The 16,231-nt window shown below is 36.8% G+C and overlaps 1 protein-coding gene across 2 annotated transcripts in view; it reads left to right on the forward strand.

Moving 5' to 3' along the window:
- Positions 1-3: 3 nt before the first annotated feature.
- FGFR1OP2 (FGFR1 oncogene partner 2) overlaps positions 4-16,231 on the forward strand; it is a 33,748-nt gene continuing 17,520 nt past the window's right edge. Inside the window, exon 1 of one of the 2 annotated variants that reach the window (XM_028113281.2) lies at positions 4-280. The gene's annotated coding sequence lies outside the window, so the exon portion shown is untranslated. The remainder of the gene's footprint in view (positions 281-16,231) is intronic. The other variant, XM_028113282.2, reaches the window with a different exon arrangement.

Genomic DNA, 16,231 nt, shown 5'->3' on the forward strand with positions numbered 1-16,231 from the left:
CCCACAACGGTTACGTGAGGCAGGAAATCTCGCGAGGCTTGAGCGCTCTGAGCGCTTTGGTCGGAGATGGTCAGTGGAGGTTTTCCTCGGGCCGGTGATGGGGCTGAGCTCCGCTGACCCCTACAGCCGCCCCTCTACTGTCTCTGCTGGGTTCTGCGTCTGCTCGCTGAAGAAGCTGAACAGGCGAGAGGAGTCTCTTCCCTTGGGTGCATAGGCCCCTGTTAGCAGAAGCTTTGAGTCCTGACGCCACAACTGACGGCTGCGAGGGATTGAGACCAGAGTAAGTGGAAATAAATCGAGGGACAAGAGCCGGCGTAGAGAGTCGGAAGTTTCCTTTCCCTGGGCCGCTGTGGTGCTTTGCATCTCTGGAACTGCTGGCCGCCCGCCTAGCTCTAGCCGTTTCCCTGTGCTGCTTACCTGCTCCTTGGAGCTGTACTTCCTTTTCCCGGGCACCAGCTGTGAGCTCCTCTTTCCGGGTCTGGCGTGCGGAAAGTTTCTTGAAGCCTTAGCCTAACCTTGTCTGGACGCATCTTCCGTTTCTCTTTTCTTCCTGCCTAAACCCACCTGGGAATTTACCATTGAGAGGAGGGAAGAGGGACCCTTTCGGTTTTCAGTTTACAGATTTGCAGCATATTACGTGGATATAATTATTCCCTCTTTCTTGAAACTGCCTTCCAAGGAATTACTCTTTTCTTGTTTTTCTTCCTGCTTTTCTTCTGTATCCCATCTCTGATAATGTTACCAGTATCCATCCTCCTGTCCCAGTTGGAAACCTTCATCCTTGATTCTGCATTTCCACTCTCTCTGTTCTATATTATTCCTTCTTTCACCAGCATAATTGCAGTTGCCCCCCCCACACTAGTTTCTCCACCATCATTCTTCCATAGAGTTATTATCCTAAAATCTGTTTATATCAGTCCTTTTCTTAAACTTTTTCAGAACCCTATGCCTAATGGAATTAAGTCTTAATTGGTAAGCATATCATTCAGGACCTTTAACTATCTGTTGCAGTCCATTTTATATTTTAGTCTCCTCTTGCTTTTCCTCCAAATACCTTAATATCCAACCATACCAGAACTGGCTGCCCAAACATGTCATGCACTTTCACAACTCTATGCCTTTGTATGTGCTGTACCATCTGTTTAGAATGCTTACTCTTTCTACCCCACTCCTCACCTATCAAGACCCAATTCATAGATCCTTGTCTTCTCAGACTCCCCCAGGTGATATTAATAATACCATCGTGCTCCCAGAACACTTGAAATAATTCTTCTGCATTATTTATTAGGCTGTATTATTCGTGTATCTGTCTCTTGTGTGAATTTGAGATTAAGTCTGGAATCCTGGCTTGTTCATCTTTGCAACAAAAGCTAGTCCAGTGCTTGGGGGCATAGCAGGCATTATTTGTATATACATAGCAGGCATCATTTATATATATATTTGTAAATATGTATAGATATTTATAATGTAATAGTTCTAAAGATTCATAATAGGAGTACTTAGTGCTCTTAAAATCACAGAATTTTAGAGCGAGAAGGGACCTTGGATGTTAGCTAAGGGCCCCTGACCTGTTTTGAATATGAGAAACTCTGTACCTCTAATATACAAGTAATTATACTTCTAGTATTCATTGATTGAGATTATGCATAATGGAAAAAAATTGCTGTGCTTTTAAATGATTTTATATTTCATTATACTAGCATCTGTCTATATGAAAAATAGAGAAATATTTATATGTGTGAGAAAAATATTTTAGACTAAAGATCATACTTGGTGTGTGTACATCCATGTAACTCTTCCAATGACTCCTTGGCCCGTAGGTTATAAATAATTGGTTTAGATTAAGTTAGTTCCTTGACCTGTCATACTTGTTTGAATCCATATGTATATGCAACTTATATTTAACTACAATTCTAAGGTAAAAAAAAAAAAATTCTCCCGTGTCCTTTTAAATTCTGTTCCTTCCAACTTTAAAATTTTATCTTCTTTGTAAAGCTTCTTCATAAAGCTCCAAATGCGTTGTTTCCATAATTTTCAAAGATCGTGAAAATTTTCTCTGCTTTCAAATACAGTAACATATTGTCTGTATAAGATGCTTATTTACATATGTAATTTACATATATTCTTGATTTCTTTAAAGTTTCTAAGAAAGCCATAACTATGCCTTTTTATCTTTCTCTTTCCATATGTATCTTTTTTTAAAAAAAGATTTTATTTATTTGAGAGAGAGAGAGAGAGAGAGAGGGAGGGTAAGTAGGAGAAGCAGACTCCCCACTGAGCAGGGAGCCTGATGTGGGACTCCATCCCAGGACCCCGAGATTACAACCTGAGCCAAAGGCAGACGCTTAACTGACTGAGCCACCGGCGCCCCTCCATATGTATCTGTTAATATTATCTACTAATTAATATTTGCGGCACCTGCCTGAACAGTCCAGTAAAATTTTTTAACTAAACTAGGTTGTTAATATTTAAAGACAGATTCATGGTGTATCAGTAGGCACAGTATTTCTGTGTATGTCCAGTTATGGGATAGTGGATTTGTGGGTAAAAGAGAAAGAAGAGTGACTTGAATTTCTTTAAATTTTTCTTGACCAAAATGTAAAACTAAACATCTGGTGGTTGCTGTCTTGAGTGGGTGGTAGTTTCTCTTTTATGAGCAGCAGAATGTTCTGAATCCTCTGCCAGGAGTCTGCCGATATCTTTGGGTGGCAAAGTGGGCGAGAATGTGGCTAATGCAGGCAGGGGAAAACCTACTTTAGAAAAATTTCACCCATAATTTGAGCTTACCTATAGAAAATAATGTAAGTGCACCATGACCAGTTATGACAAGCACTATAAAAACAAGCAGATAAATGGAAAATACTCCCTTTTTTTACGGGAGTCTATTTTTAAATATTTAACAGTTGTTAGAGAGTTTGGAAAATAGTCTTCCCACTCCACTTACTAGCCAAAAAAAGGGGAGAAAACAATGATTTTCAAAAAAGGTGGCAAAGTAAATGCACGTTATAAAATATTTTAAACTTTTCTGTTGTTTCACTTATAGGAAATGAACATGCAGATTCTTAGAAACTCTGTCACTATCTTTCTGAAGTGTTAAGAAATTATGCTTTCAATTACCTGAAGTTTATAATTCTTTTTTCTGAATAGGTATATTTTTATAGTTACAAAGCAAATTTTAAATATAGTTCATTTTGACAGTGTTTCATTATGCAATCTAAGAGTAGGTTTTTTTTAAAGTGGATGTTAATTGTAATTTCAAAAAAACCTGTCAGTAAATACTAATTGGTTTTATAATTGTGATGCCTAGTTAAAATGGATGGTAGGTTTTTATTAATCATAAGGGAAAATAATTTGGAATTTGGGGGTTTTTATCTTTTCTTCATTTACACCCCCATTTATTTTCGATTCCTGGCTTGATATACAGTTTTTCTAATATCTTGGAAATCCCATTGGTGAAGCAGGTTCAGGGAATTTGCTTTGTTTTTTCACCCAGGGAGACAGATGGTTTTTACATAGCTAAAAGTAAATGGTCCTGAGGATCCACCTTGGCTTCTTGAGTAGAGCACTAGATTAAGGATCAGAAATTCTATTTCTGGTACTAGCTTGGCTCCTTCCTTGCTGCCTGGTGCTGTCATTCAGCTTATATTTGGGATCCCTGAGTCTTATTTCCTTATTGATGAAATGGGAATAACACTTGTCCTATTGACCAAAAGAATTTAAGGTAATATTCCTTGGGTTCAGAAATCTACCAACAGTTTTAATTAATTAAAATTAATACCTAGCACTTTGAACTAGAGTGCTCTGGTTTTGTTGTTGTTGTTGTTGTTGTTTTAATTATTTTTTAGAGAGGGAGAGGGGCAGAGGATGAAGGAAGGACTCTTAAGCAGGCTTCACCCCCAGCCTGATGAAGGACTCCATCTCATAACCCTGAGATCATGACCTGAGCCAGAAATCAAGAATTACCACCCAGGTTCCCCTGGAGGGAAATAAGAGTCCAGCGCTTAACCAACAGCCACCCAGGCGCCCCTGGGGTCCATCTGGATTGAATTAGGTTGAAGAGAAATCTAAGAATAAGTAAACAATTTTGAAAGAGAAAAGGGTTACTTGCCATGCCAGATGGTAAGGGTATATTTTATAACTATGACAGTTGAGGCAGCATAGTATTGATGCGGAGATAGATAAAAAGACCCAGAGGTAGAATAGAGAGCTCAAAAACATACCCATACATTTTTTGAAAAAAACAAGTGTGGCATTAAAATGAGTGTGGGTATTCTAACCATAAGAAAGAAATAATGTGACACAATAGGGATACTAATTATCATAACAATGGCAATCATATTACAGTATATAAATACCAAATCAGTGTGTTGTACACCTTAAACTTACATAATGTTATGTTAAATATATTTCAATAGAAAAAAATTCAGTGCTGGAAAGATGTACTGTACAATAAATGAGACTGGGGCAACTAGTTGTCCCCATAAGACAAAGGAAATATAAGTAGATAGCTTCCTTATACCAACATGCAAATAACAACCAGATGAATTAATGACAAAGGCAAAACCTTGGGGACAGGAAGTACACTGTAGTTTTGTCTTTTTGGCAGTGCCAGGTAAATGGAAACAGTATGTAACCTTTTGAAACTATCTTCTTTTACTCAGCATTAATGCCCTTGAGACTCATCTATATTGTCTATATCAGTACCTCATTCCATATTATTGCTGTACTACAGTTTGCTTATCCACTCATTTCTCTACAGTAAATGCCCAGAAGTAGTAGTGCGAGGTCATATGGTAGCTTGATGTTTAACTTGGTAAGAAGCTGCCAAACCGTTTTCTGAAATAGCCATATCATTTTGCATTGTCACCAGCATTGTATGACAGTTCCAGTCACACTGTATCCTTGTAGCACTTGGAATGTCAGTACTTTTTATTTTAGCCATCTTAGGGGTATAGTGGATCTCATTGTTCTAACTGCATTTCTGTAATAGCTAGTGATGTTGAACATATTTTCATGTGCTTATTTGCCATCTTTATCTCTTTTTGGCTAAGTGTTAAAGTTTTTTGCTCGTTTTAAAAGTTGGGTGATTTTTTTACTGTTAGTTCTGAGAGTTTTTTATGTATTATAAAGTCCTTTGTCAGATACGTGATTTGCAAAATTTGCCTTCCAGTCTGTAGCTTGTCTTTTCAGATTGTCTTAAAAGTGCCTTTCCCAGAGCAAAAGTTTCTAGTTTTGATGAACTCTAGTTTATTATTATTTTATTTTTTTTATGAATCAAGCTTCATGAATCATGTCTAAAAAAATCTTTGCCTAATCCCAGGTCACAAAGATTTTCTCCACTTTTCATTTTACGTTTAGATCTATGGTCCACTTTGAGTTAATTTTTGTATAAAGTGTAAGAATTATGTTGGGGTTAGTTATTTGGCACATAACTATTTGTTGACAAGATGGTCCTTTCTGGGGCCCCTGGGTGGCTCAGATGGTTAAGCTTCTGCCTTGGGCTCAGGTCATGATCTCTGGGTCCTGGGATGGAGCCCCAAGTCAAGTTGGGCTCCCCACTCAGCAAGGAGTCTGCTTCTCCCTTTCCCTCTACCTCTCTCTCTCTCTCTCTGTTTCAAATGAATAAATAAAAAATCTTAAAAAAAAAAAAAAAGACTGTCCTTTTCCCTGTGAAGTGTCTGTGCACCTTTTTCAAAAAGCGGTTGACCATGTTTCTGTGGGCTTATTTCTGACCTCTGTTCTCTTCCGTCTCTGCCAATACCATGCTGTCTTGATTACTGTAACTTTATAATGAGTCCTAAAATTTGGTGGTGTGATTTCTCCAACTTTGTTTTCAAAATTCTGTTGGCTGTTTTAGTCTCTTTGCATTTTCTTTCTTTTCTTTTCTTTTTTTAAAGATTTTATTTATTTATTTGACAGAGAGAGAGAGAGAGGGAACACAAGCAGGGGGAGTGGGAGAGGGAGAAGCAGGCTTCCCGCTGGGCAGGGAGCCCGATGCGGGACTCGATCCCAGGACCCTGAGATCATGACCTGATCCACCCAGGCGCCCCTCTTTGCATTTTTCATAGAAATCTTAGAATTAGCTTCTCAATTTCTACAACAAGGCCTGCTGTGATTTTGATTGGAAGTTGCAGTAAGTCTATAGATGAGTTGTGGAAGATTGTCATCCCTACTATGTTGAGTCTTCCAATTTATGAACACGGTGTGTCTCCATTTATTTAGACCCTCTTTGGTTTCTTTCATTAGCATTTTATCAGCGTGCATGTGCATATCCTCCATATGTTTTGTTAGATTTATACCCCAAAGTTTCATTTTTTGAATACAGTCTTTCACTTAAGTATGATGTTGGCTATATTGAAGATACCCTTTCTCACCATGAGGCAATCCTCTTCTATTTGCAGAGAATTTTTATTATGAAAGGATATTGTTGGGTTGTTATTTTTTTTTTAATGCACCAGTTAGTATGATGAAGTGTTTGTTGTTGTTGTTGTTGTTTATGGTGGATTACATTGACTGATATTTAAATATAGAAACAGCCTTGAGTTCTGGGATAAACCCTACTTGGTCATGGTGTATTATTCTTTCAATATGTTGCTGAATTTGAGTTGCTAATATTTTGAGGATTTTTACGTTTATGTTTACAAGGGATACTGGATTGTGGTTCTCTCTGTGTCTCTCTGGAATGTGTCTGGTTTGGGTTTTAGAGTAATACTGGTATCATTTTATGAGTTTGGAAGTATTTTCTTCTCTTTTCTCAAAGAGGTTGTACAAGATTGGTATTATTTCTTTTTTGTATGTCTGGTAGAATTTGCCATTGAAATCATCCAAATAGGGATTTTTTATGGAAGATTTTTAAGTACAAATTTAATTTCTTTAATAGTTATAGGACTATTACGGAAGAGTTATAGGATATTAGTAATTATAACTGTAATTACTGTACCTAATGGTTATAGGACTATTAATAATTATTTCCTCTTGTGTGACTATGTAGTTTGTGGTTTTTAGAGAATTAGTCCATTTCATCCAAATTATCCAATTCGTGTGTATGAAATTTATTATTGTATTCGCTTCTTTTAATGAGTTAGGAGTCTGAAGTGTGATATCCCTTCTTTCAATCCTGACATCGGTAATTTATATCTTCTCTCTTTTTAGTTTTTTTTCCTCTTGGTCAGTTTTGCTGGAGGTTTTTCCACTTCATTTGCTTTTTCAAAGAATTAGGTTTTGGTTTCATTGGTTTTTCTCTGTTGCTTTCCTGTTCTCAGTTTCATTGATTTCTGCTCTTTTATTATTTCCTTCTATTTACTTTGGAGTTTATTTGCTCTTTTCCTGGTTTCAGAAGTTTGAGGCTTAGGTAATTGATTTGAGATCTTTTTAATTTTCTAATAAAAGAATGCTACACATTTTCAAAGTACTGCTATATATGCATAACAAAATTTTGATATCTTGTATTTTCATGTTTTTTTAGATGAAAATATTCTCTGATTTCCAAAACTTTTTTTTTTTTTTTTACTTCTGGATTACTTATGTGTTTTTTAATTTCCAAATGTTTGGAGAATTTCTTATCTCTCTTACCTATTTTAATTTCATTACGGTCACAGGACATAATTTGTATGATTGCAATTCTTTAAATTTGTTAAGGTCTGGGGGCGCCTGCGTGGCTCAGATGGTTAAGTGTCTGCCTTCAGCTCAGGTCATGATCCCAGGGTCCTGGGATCGAGCCCCACATGGGGCTCCTGGCTCAGCAAGGAGCCTGCTTCTCCCTCTGCCTCTCCCCCTGATCATGCTTTCTCTCTCTGTATCTCTGTCTCAAATGAATAAATAAAATCTTTAAAAATAAATAAATAAATAAATTTGTTAAGGTCTGTTTTGTTACCTAGGATAAGATCTATCCTAGTGAATGTCCTGTTTGCACTTAAAAATAATGTGTATTCTGCTGTTGTTGGTATTAATTCAGTCCACCTCGATGTAGTTTGTTCATGCCTTCTGTATCCTTGTTGATTTTCTGTGTACATATTCTGTCAATTACTGAAAAAGAAATTCTCTACATTCTAACCAACTCTTCTTATGTCTTCTTTGTTATAGCTGTCCTAATGGGTGTGAAGCATCTCATTGTGGTTTTGATAGCCAATCATGTTGAGCATCTTTTCCCGTGCTTATTAACACCCTGACTTTATTTTGATTAGTGTCAGTATATGTTTTTCCATCCTTTTACTTTTAACCTATCTATGTCATATTTGAAGTGAGTTTCATATAGATTATTTATAGGTGGATCCTGTTTTTTTTTTTTACTTTCTATTCTATGCTTTTTCTTTTCCTTTTTCTTTTTATTGAATTATAATTAACTTACAGTGTTATAAGTTTCAGGTGTACGGCATATTGATTCAGCAGTTCTATACATTACTCATTGCTTACCATGAAAGTGTAGTCACCATCTGTCACCATATATTATTACAACATTATTGACTGTATTCCCTATGCTATACTTTTCATCTTTGTGACTTATTTCTTTTATAACTGGAAGCTTGTACCTCTTAATCTCCTTTATCTATTTTACCCATTCCCCACCCAACCCACCATCCCTCTGGCAACCACCAGTTCTCAGTTTTTAAAGTCTGGTTTTTTGTTTTGTTTTGTTTTACTTGTTTGTTTCTTTTGTTTTTTTAGATTCCACATGTAAGTGAAATCATATGGTGTTTATCATTCTCTGACTTATTTCACTTAGCATAATATTCTGTATGTCCACCCATGTTGTCACAAATGGCAAGATCTCATTCTTATGGCTGAGTGATATTCCATTCTATGTATACACCACATCTTCTTTATCCATTCCTCTATTGATGGACACTTAGGTTCTTCCATATCCTGGCTATTATAAACAATACCACTATAAACATAGGGGTGCACATATCTTTTTGAATTAGTGTTTTTGTTTTCTTTAGGTAAATACCCAGTGGTGGGATTAATGGATCATGTGGTAGTTCTATTTTTAATTTTTTTGAGGAACCTCTAGACTGTTTTCTACAGTGGCTGCACCAATTTATAGTCCCTCCAACAGTGCATGAGGCTTCCTTTTCCTCCATATTCTTGTCAACATTTGTTTTTCTTGTCTTTTTTTTATTCTAGCCACTGTGGCACATGTCAAGTGATACCTCATTGTGGCTTTGATTTGCATTGCCCTGATGATTAGTGGTGCTGAACACTTTTTAATGGGTCTCTTTGGCCATCTGTTTATGTTCTTTGGAGAAGTCCCTATTTGGGTCCTCTGCCGTTTTTTGGTGTTGAGTTGTGTTAGTTCTTTATATATTGGATATATTAACCCCCTATTAGATATATCATTTACAGATATTTTCTCCCATTCAGTAGGTTGGTTATTTGTTTTGTTGATGGTTTCCTTCACTGTGCAAAAGCTTTTTAGTTTGGTGTAATCCTAATAGTTTAATTTTCCTTTTGTTTATCTTGTCAGAAGAGACCAATCTAGAAAAATGTTGCTGTGGCTGATGTGAGATTACTGCCTATGTTTTCTTCTAGGAGTTTTATGGTTTCAGGTCTCACATTTAAGAAATTAATCCAGGGGCGCCTGGGTGGCTCAGTCATTAAGCGTCTGCCTTTGGCTCAGGTCATGATCCCGGGGTCCTGGGATCGAGCCCCACATCGGGCTCCCTGCTCCACGGGAAGCCTGCTTCTCCCTCTCCCACTCCCCCTGCTTGTGTTCCCTCTCTTGCTGTGTCTCTCTCTGTTAAATAAATAAAATCTTTAAAAAAAAAAAAATTAATCCATTTTGTTTTTATGCATGCTGTAAGAAAATGGTCCAGTTTCATTCTTTTGCATATAGCTATCCAGTTTTCCCAGCACCATTTATAGAATAGACATTCTTTTCCCCATTCTGTATTCTTGCCCCCTTTGCCATAGATTACTGGATCATATAAATAATGGGTTTGTTTCTGGGCTCTCTATTTTGTTCCGTTGGTCTTTGTGTCTTTTTTTGTGCCATACCATAGTGTTTTGATAATTACAGCTCTATACTACATCTTGAAATTGAGATTTTGATACCTCCTACTTTGTTCTTTTTCGCAGTTGCTTTGGCTAGTCAGTGTCTTTTGTGGTTCTATTCAAATTGTGGATTTATTCTAGTTCTGTGACAAATGCTGTTAGTATTTTGATAGGGGTTGCATTGAATCTGTAGATTGCTGTAGGTAGTATGGACATTTTAATGACATTAATTCTTCCAATCCATTAGCATGGAATATCTTTTCATTTGTTTGTGTCATCTTAAATTTCTTTCATCAGTGTTTTATAGTTTAGAGAGTAAAGGTCTTTCACCTCCTTGGTTAAGTTTATTCCTAGGAATTTTATTATTCTTAATGCAATTGTAAATGGGATTATTTTAATTTCTCTTTCTGCTACCCCATTATCAATGTATAGTAATGCAACAGATTTCTGCATGTTAATATTCTGTCCTGCAACTTTTAGTGAATTCATTTATTCTGATAGTTTTTTGGTGGTGTCATTAGGGTTTTCTATGTATAGTATCATGTTATCTGTGCATAGTGAACAGTTTTACTTCTTCCTTACCAATTTGGATGCTTTTTCTTTCTTTTGCTCATCTGATTGTTGCATCTAGAGCTTCTTGTACTGTGTTCAATAAAAGTGGTAAGAGTGGATATCCTTGTCTTGTTTCTGATCGTAGAGGAAAAGTTCTCGGTTCTTCATCACTGAGTATGTTAGCTGTGGGTTTTTCATATATGTACCTTATTATGTTGAGGCATGTTCTCTCTAAAATTACTTTGTTTACACTTTATATCATGCATAGATGTTGTATTTTGTCAGATGCTTTTTCTGCATCTGTTTTGAGATGATCATGTGGTTTTTATCCTTTCTCTTATTAATGTGATGTATCACACTGATTGATTTGCAAACCACCCTTGCATCCTTGGAATAAATTCTACTTGATTGTGTTGGGTTTTTTTAATGTATTGTTGAATGTGGTTTGCTCATATTTTATTGAGGGTTTTCGCATCTGTGTTCAACGGAAATATTGACCTGTAGTTTTCTTTCTTTTTTTTTTTTGTGGTGTCTTTGGTTTTGGTATCAGGGTAATGCTGGCCTCATTGAATAAATTTGGAAGATTTCCTTCCTCTCTTTTTTTTGAATAGTTTAAGAAGAATAGGTATTAACTCTTCTGGTATAATGTTTGGTAAAATTCACCTGTGGAGGCTTCTGGTTCTGGACTTCTGTTTGTTGGGAATTTTTTGGTTACTGATTCAATTTCATTACTAATAATTGCTCTGTTCAAATTTTCTATTTCTCCCTGGTTCAGTTTTGGACGAATCTATGTTTGCAGAAATTTATCCATTTCTTCTAGCTTGTCCAATTTGTTGGCATATAATTTTTCCTAATTTTCTCTTATAAGCCTTTGTATGTCTGTGGTGGTGTTTGTTATTTCTCCTTCATTTCTGATTTTATTTATTTGAGTCCTCTTTATTAATCAATCTGGCTAAAGGTTTATCAACTTTGTTGATCTTTTCAAGGAACCATTCCTGGTTTCCTTGATCTTCTCTGTTGTTTTCTTAGCCTTTATTTTCACTTATGTCTGGTCTAATCTTTATTATTTCCTTCCTTCTGCTTGCTTTGGGTGTTCTTTTTCTAACTCTTTTAGGTGTAAAGTTAGGTTGTTTGAGATTTTTCTTGTTTCTTAGGTAGGCCTGTGTAACTATAAATTTCCCTCTTAGAACTGCTTTTGCTTCATCCCAAATATTTTGAACCATTGTGTTTTCATTTTCATTTGTCTCCATGTATTTTTTGATTTCTTCTTTGATTTCTTGGTTGACCCATTCATTAGTAGTATGTTGTTTAACTTCCATGTATTTGTGTTCTTTCCAGATTTTTTCTAGTTTCATACACTGTTGTGCTTGGAAAAGATGCTTGGTATGATTTCAGTCTTTTTAAATTTATTGAAACTTGTTTTACCACTTAATACGTGATCTGTACTGGAGAATGTTGTATGTGCACTTGAATGTGTATTGTGATGTTTTGAGATGCAGTGTTCTATATTTCTGTTAGGTTCATCTGTTCTAATATGTCATGCAAAGACATTGTTTCCTTGTTGATTTTCTTTTTTTTTTTAAGTTTTTTTTTTTTTTTTTGAGAGAGAGAGCACAAGCAGAGGGAGCAGCAGAGGGAGAGGGAGAAGCAGGCTCCACGCTGAGCAGGGAGCCCGATGTGGGGCTCCATCCCAGGACCCTGAAATCATGACCTGAGCCGAAGGCAGATGCTTAACAGACTGAGCCACCCAGGCACCCCTCCTTGTTGATTTTCTATCTAGATGATTTATCCATTGACATAAGTGGGGTGTTAAAGTCCCCTACCAATATTGTATTACTGTTCATTTCTCCCTTTATGTCTGTTAATAATTGCTTTATGTATTTGGGTGCTCCTATGTTGGATATAGAAATTTATAATTGTTATATCCTCTTGATGGATTGATCCCTTTATTGTTATGAAATGCTTTTCTTTGTCTCTTGCTACAATCTGTGCTTTAAAGTCTGTTGTGTCTGGGGTACCTACCTGGCTCAGTTGATAGAACATGGGACTCTTGATCTTGGCGTTGTAAGTTCAAGCCACGTTTAGAGATTACTTAAAAATCTTTAAAAAAATAAAGTCTATTTTTTCTGTTAAAAGTATTGCCACCCTGGCTTTTTTTTTTTCTTCCATTTTCATGGTATATGTTTTTCAGGTCTTCAGTCTGTACAAGTCTTTAAGTCTGAAGTGAGTCTCTTGTAGGCAGCATTTAGATGGGTCTTGTTTTTTTATCCATTGAGTTACCCTATTTTTTTTTTTATTGGAGCAGTTTATTTATATTTAAAGTAGTTATTGATAGGTATTTGCTTATTGCCATTTTGTTAATTGTTTTCTAGTTATTTTTGTGGTTCTTCTCTGTTCCTTGCTTCATCTCTTGCTCTCATCCCTTGTGGTTTGATGGCTTTCTTTAGTGTTATGCTTGGATTCTTTTCTCTTTATTTATTTTTTGTGTGTATTAATAGGTTTTTGATTTGTGGTTACCATTAGGTTCATATATAATAACTTATATGTATAACAGTCTATATTAAGGTGGTAGTTGCTTAAATTTAAACACATTCTAAAAGCACTAAATTGGTACTTCCCCCTCCACATTTTATGTGTATGATGTCATATTTTACATCTTTTTATTTTGTGTATCCCTGAATTTTTGTAGACATAATTGATTTTATTAATGTGTTTTAACCTCCATACTTGCTTTATAAGTGACCTACTACCTTTATTATAGATTTGTTTTTAACCTGTGATTTTTTTTTTCTTTTCATGAGGGTCTTTTCTTTCCACTCAAAGAATTCCCTTTAGCATACCTTGTAAAGCTAGTTTAGTGGTGATTAATTCCTTGAACTTTTTTTGTCTGGGAAACTTCACCTTTCCTTCTATTCTCAATGATAACTTTACTAGTTTCTCCTTTTAGCATTTTGAATATATCATGCCACTTTTCTTCTGGCCTGAAAAGTTTCTGCTGAAAAATTAGCTGATAGCCTTATAGGGTTTCCCTTGTATGTAATTGTTTTCTTTTCTTTTGTTGCTTTTAAAATTCTCTGTCATTACTTTTAGCTACTTTTAGCCATATTAATCATTATGTGTCTTTGTGTACACCTCCTTGAGCTAATCTCGTTGGGGCTTCTCAGTGCTTCCTGGATCTAGATGTCTGTTTCCTTCTCCAGCTTAGGGAAGTGTTCAGCTATTAGTTTTTCAGATAGGTTTTCTGTCCCCCCCTTTTTTTTTCCTTTTGGGATTTCTATATTGCAGAGGTTATTATGCTTGATGGTGTCAGAGTTCCCTTAATCTAATCTCATTTTTAATTCTTTTTTCTTTTTGATGTTCAGCTTGGTTGCTCTCCATTATCCTGTCTTCCAGATTGCTGACCCATTCTTCCGCCTCCCTTAATCCTCTGTTGATTCCCTCTAGTGTGTTGTTTGTTTCAGTTATTGTGTTCTTCATTTCTTACTGGTTCTGTTTTATATTTTCTCTTTGTTGAAGTTCTCATGAGTTCATTCACTTTTTTCTCAAGTTCAGTGAGTACTTCATGACCTTATGCCAAAGAGTTCTGTGGTGCCCTATAGCAGTGTCCCCTGGTCACCAGGATCAGATATTCCAGCAGTGTCCCCTGTGTGGGCTGTATGTGCGCTTGTCTTGTGGCTGAGCCATGTTTGCCTTCAGCCCAGTTGGCTGCAGTAACCTGCTTTGCCTGCTGTGGGCGCACTGGGCAGGGTTTAGTCCGAGTTGTTGAGGAGCCTATGTGAGATTGTGGTTGGCTGAGAGGTGGGCAGGGTCAGCAGTCAGGCTAGCTGTCTGCAATTAGCCTCTCTTTGGTACATTGAAAGGAAGGGCTTTCTCCCTGTAGAGCCCACAGAGGGTTTTGTTGAGGGCCAGAAGTGGCAGTCAGAGTATGTGTCTATAGTCTGCTTCTGGCTGCAGCTGCAGGCACACCATATGGCAGAGCATTCTTTCTGCACAGTCTGCTAAAAGATTTGGCTCCTGGAACTGTGGGCAAGCTGGTATGTAGGATTATCTGCCTCCTCCCCAAGGCAGGAGTTTCTTTGGAATGGCACCATTCCCTGCCAGGGTGCTTGCAGGATGTGGAAGAGCAGGAGCCTCTTTGGAGGGATGCCTACCAAGGTGGGTGGGTTGGAACAGGCAGGTGACAGGGGAATGTGGGGGTAGGGCATGCAGTCCTAGCAAGTGTGGAGAGTGTTGGTGCTAGTTCCTGCAGGTGTCCAGCTATCCAGGCTAGGGGAGGGTAAGAGAAATGGCCCCCACCATCACTTTTTTCTTAGAGAAATCTCCTGAAGATCCCTGCTCCTCCAGCATATGTTCTGAGACTAGTAAATAAATATACTTCACATATACCCCAGGCACTTTTCAAACTCTGTTTCTGTGCCCGAATTATTTGTTATGCTGGCTCTTTAAGGGTAGGGACTCAGTTTCCTATTGCCTCCCACCTCTTTTGTTAAGCCCACTGATTTTTAAAGTCCCCAGAATTAAGCCCCACTGATTTTTAAAAAAATCCAGAAGTTAAACCCCATTGGTTTACATAGCCAGATGTTACTGGGATTTGTCTTCACAGTGCAAGTCCCCAGGGCCTGAGGTGCCTGCAGTGTCTGCGGTGGGGTCTGATACTCTTGATCTCTGTGCTAATGGTATCCCTCCCATTTGTGGTTTGTCTCACCAGGGGTTTGGTTCCCACGAGTCTCTACCTCTCCTATCTTTTCTAGTGTGGCCTCATCTCCGCCATTAACTGTGGAAAGTGTGTTCTGCCAGTCTTTGGGTCATTTTCAGAGTTAGTTATACAGATGTGACTGTTGTCTTGGTGTGTCTGTGGGACAGGGTAAGCTGAAGATCCTCCTACTCCACCATCTTAGCCCCTCCCTAGGTTCTGTTTTTTAATTCATTCTGATAATATATCTTTTAGTTAGTGTGTTTAGAACATTTACATTTAGTGTAATTCTTAATATGTTTGGATTAAGGTCCAACATCTTGTAATTTGTTCCTTCAATGTTTTGTTCCTTTATTTCCCCCTTTTCATTCTTTTGGGTTATTGAACACTTTTTACTTTATTTTAATTCATCTATTGTGGTTTTGACTGTTATCTCTGTACAGGTTCTTTAGGGATTTCTCTAGGAATCATATACGTATGTGTGTGTGTATATATATATGTATATATATACATACATACAAACATACATACGTACATGTATGTTTGTGTTCTGTGCCATACTATTGTTAAAATGAACTGTTGCTATTGTGAGATGAATTTTAACCGACCTATTAAAGGTTTCTTTCAAATGGCACTACTTTAGGGACATTCTAGTATTTGCTTCTATTGTTTGGGCCTTGTGGATAATGTACAGATTTAAAAACAAATCTTGTTGCTGATTTGTCCATTTCTTTCCCTGCACTTTGTTACATCTGGGTTACAGTCTAACTCATCTGATTTAATATGCATTTAAAAAAATGCCGGAACTATTAAACACCTTATTTACAGACAGATGAAATAAATTTATTCCAACCAAAAAAAAAACATACATACATGTATGTTTGTGTGTGTATATATATATACATACACACGTACATAAAACAGTTTTACTTACAGGTGACCTTTAATAATTTCAGGTGACATGTTAAAACATTATCACTATATAGGGTCCATTTA

Source organism: Eumetopias jubatus, unplaced genomic scaffold (genome assembly GCF_037043125.1).
Source record: "Eumetopias jubatus isolate StellerSeaLion01/CBP00866 unplaced genomic scaffold, mEumJub1_p1.0 scaffold_8, whole genome shotgun sequence".
In the NCBI taxonomy this organism is placed as follows: Eukaryota; Metazoa; Chordata; class Mammalia; order Carnivora; family Otariidae; genus Eumetopias; species Eumetopias jubatus.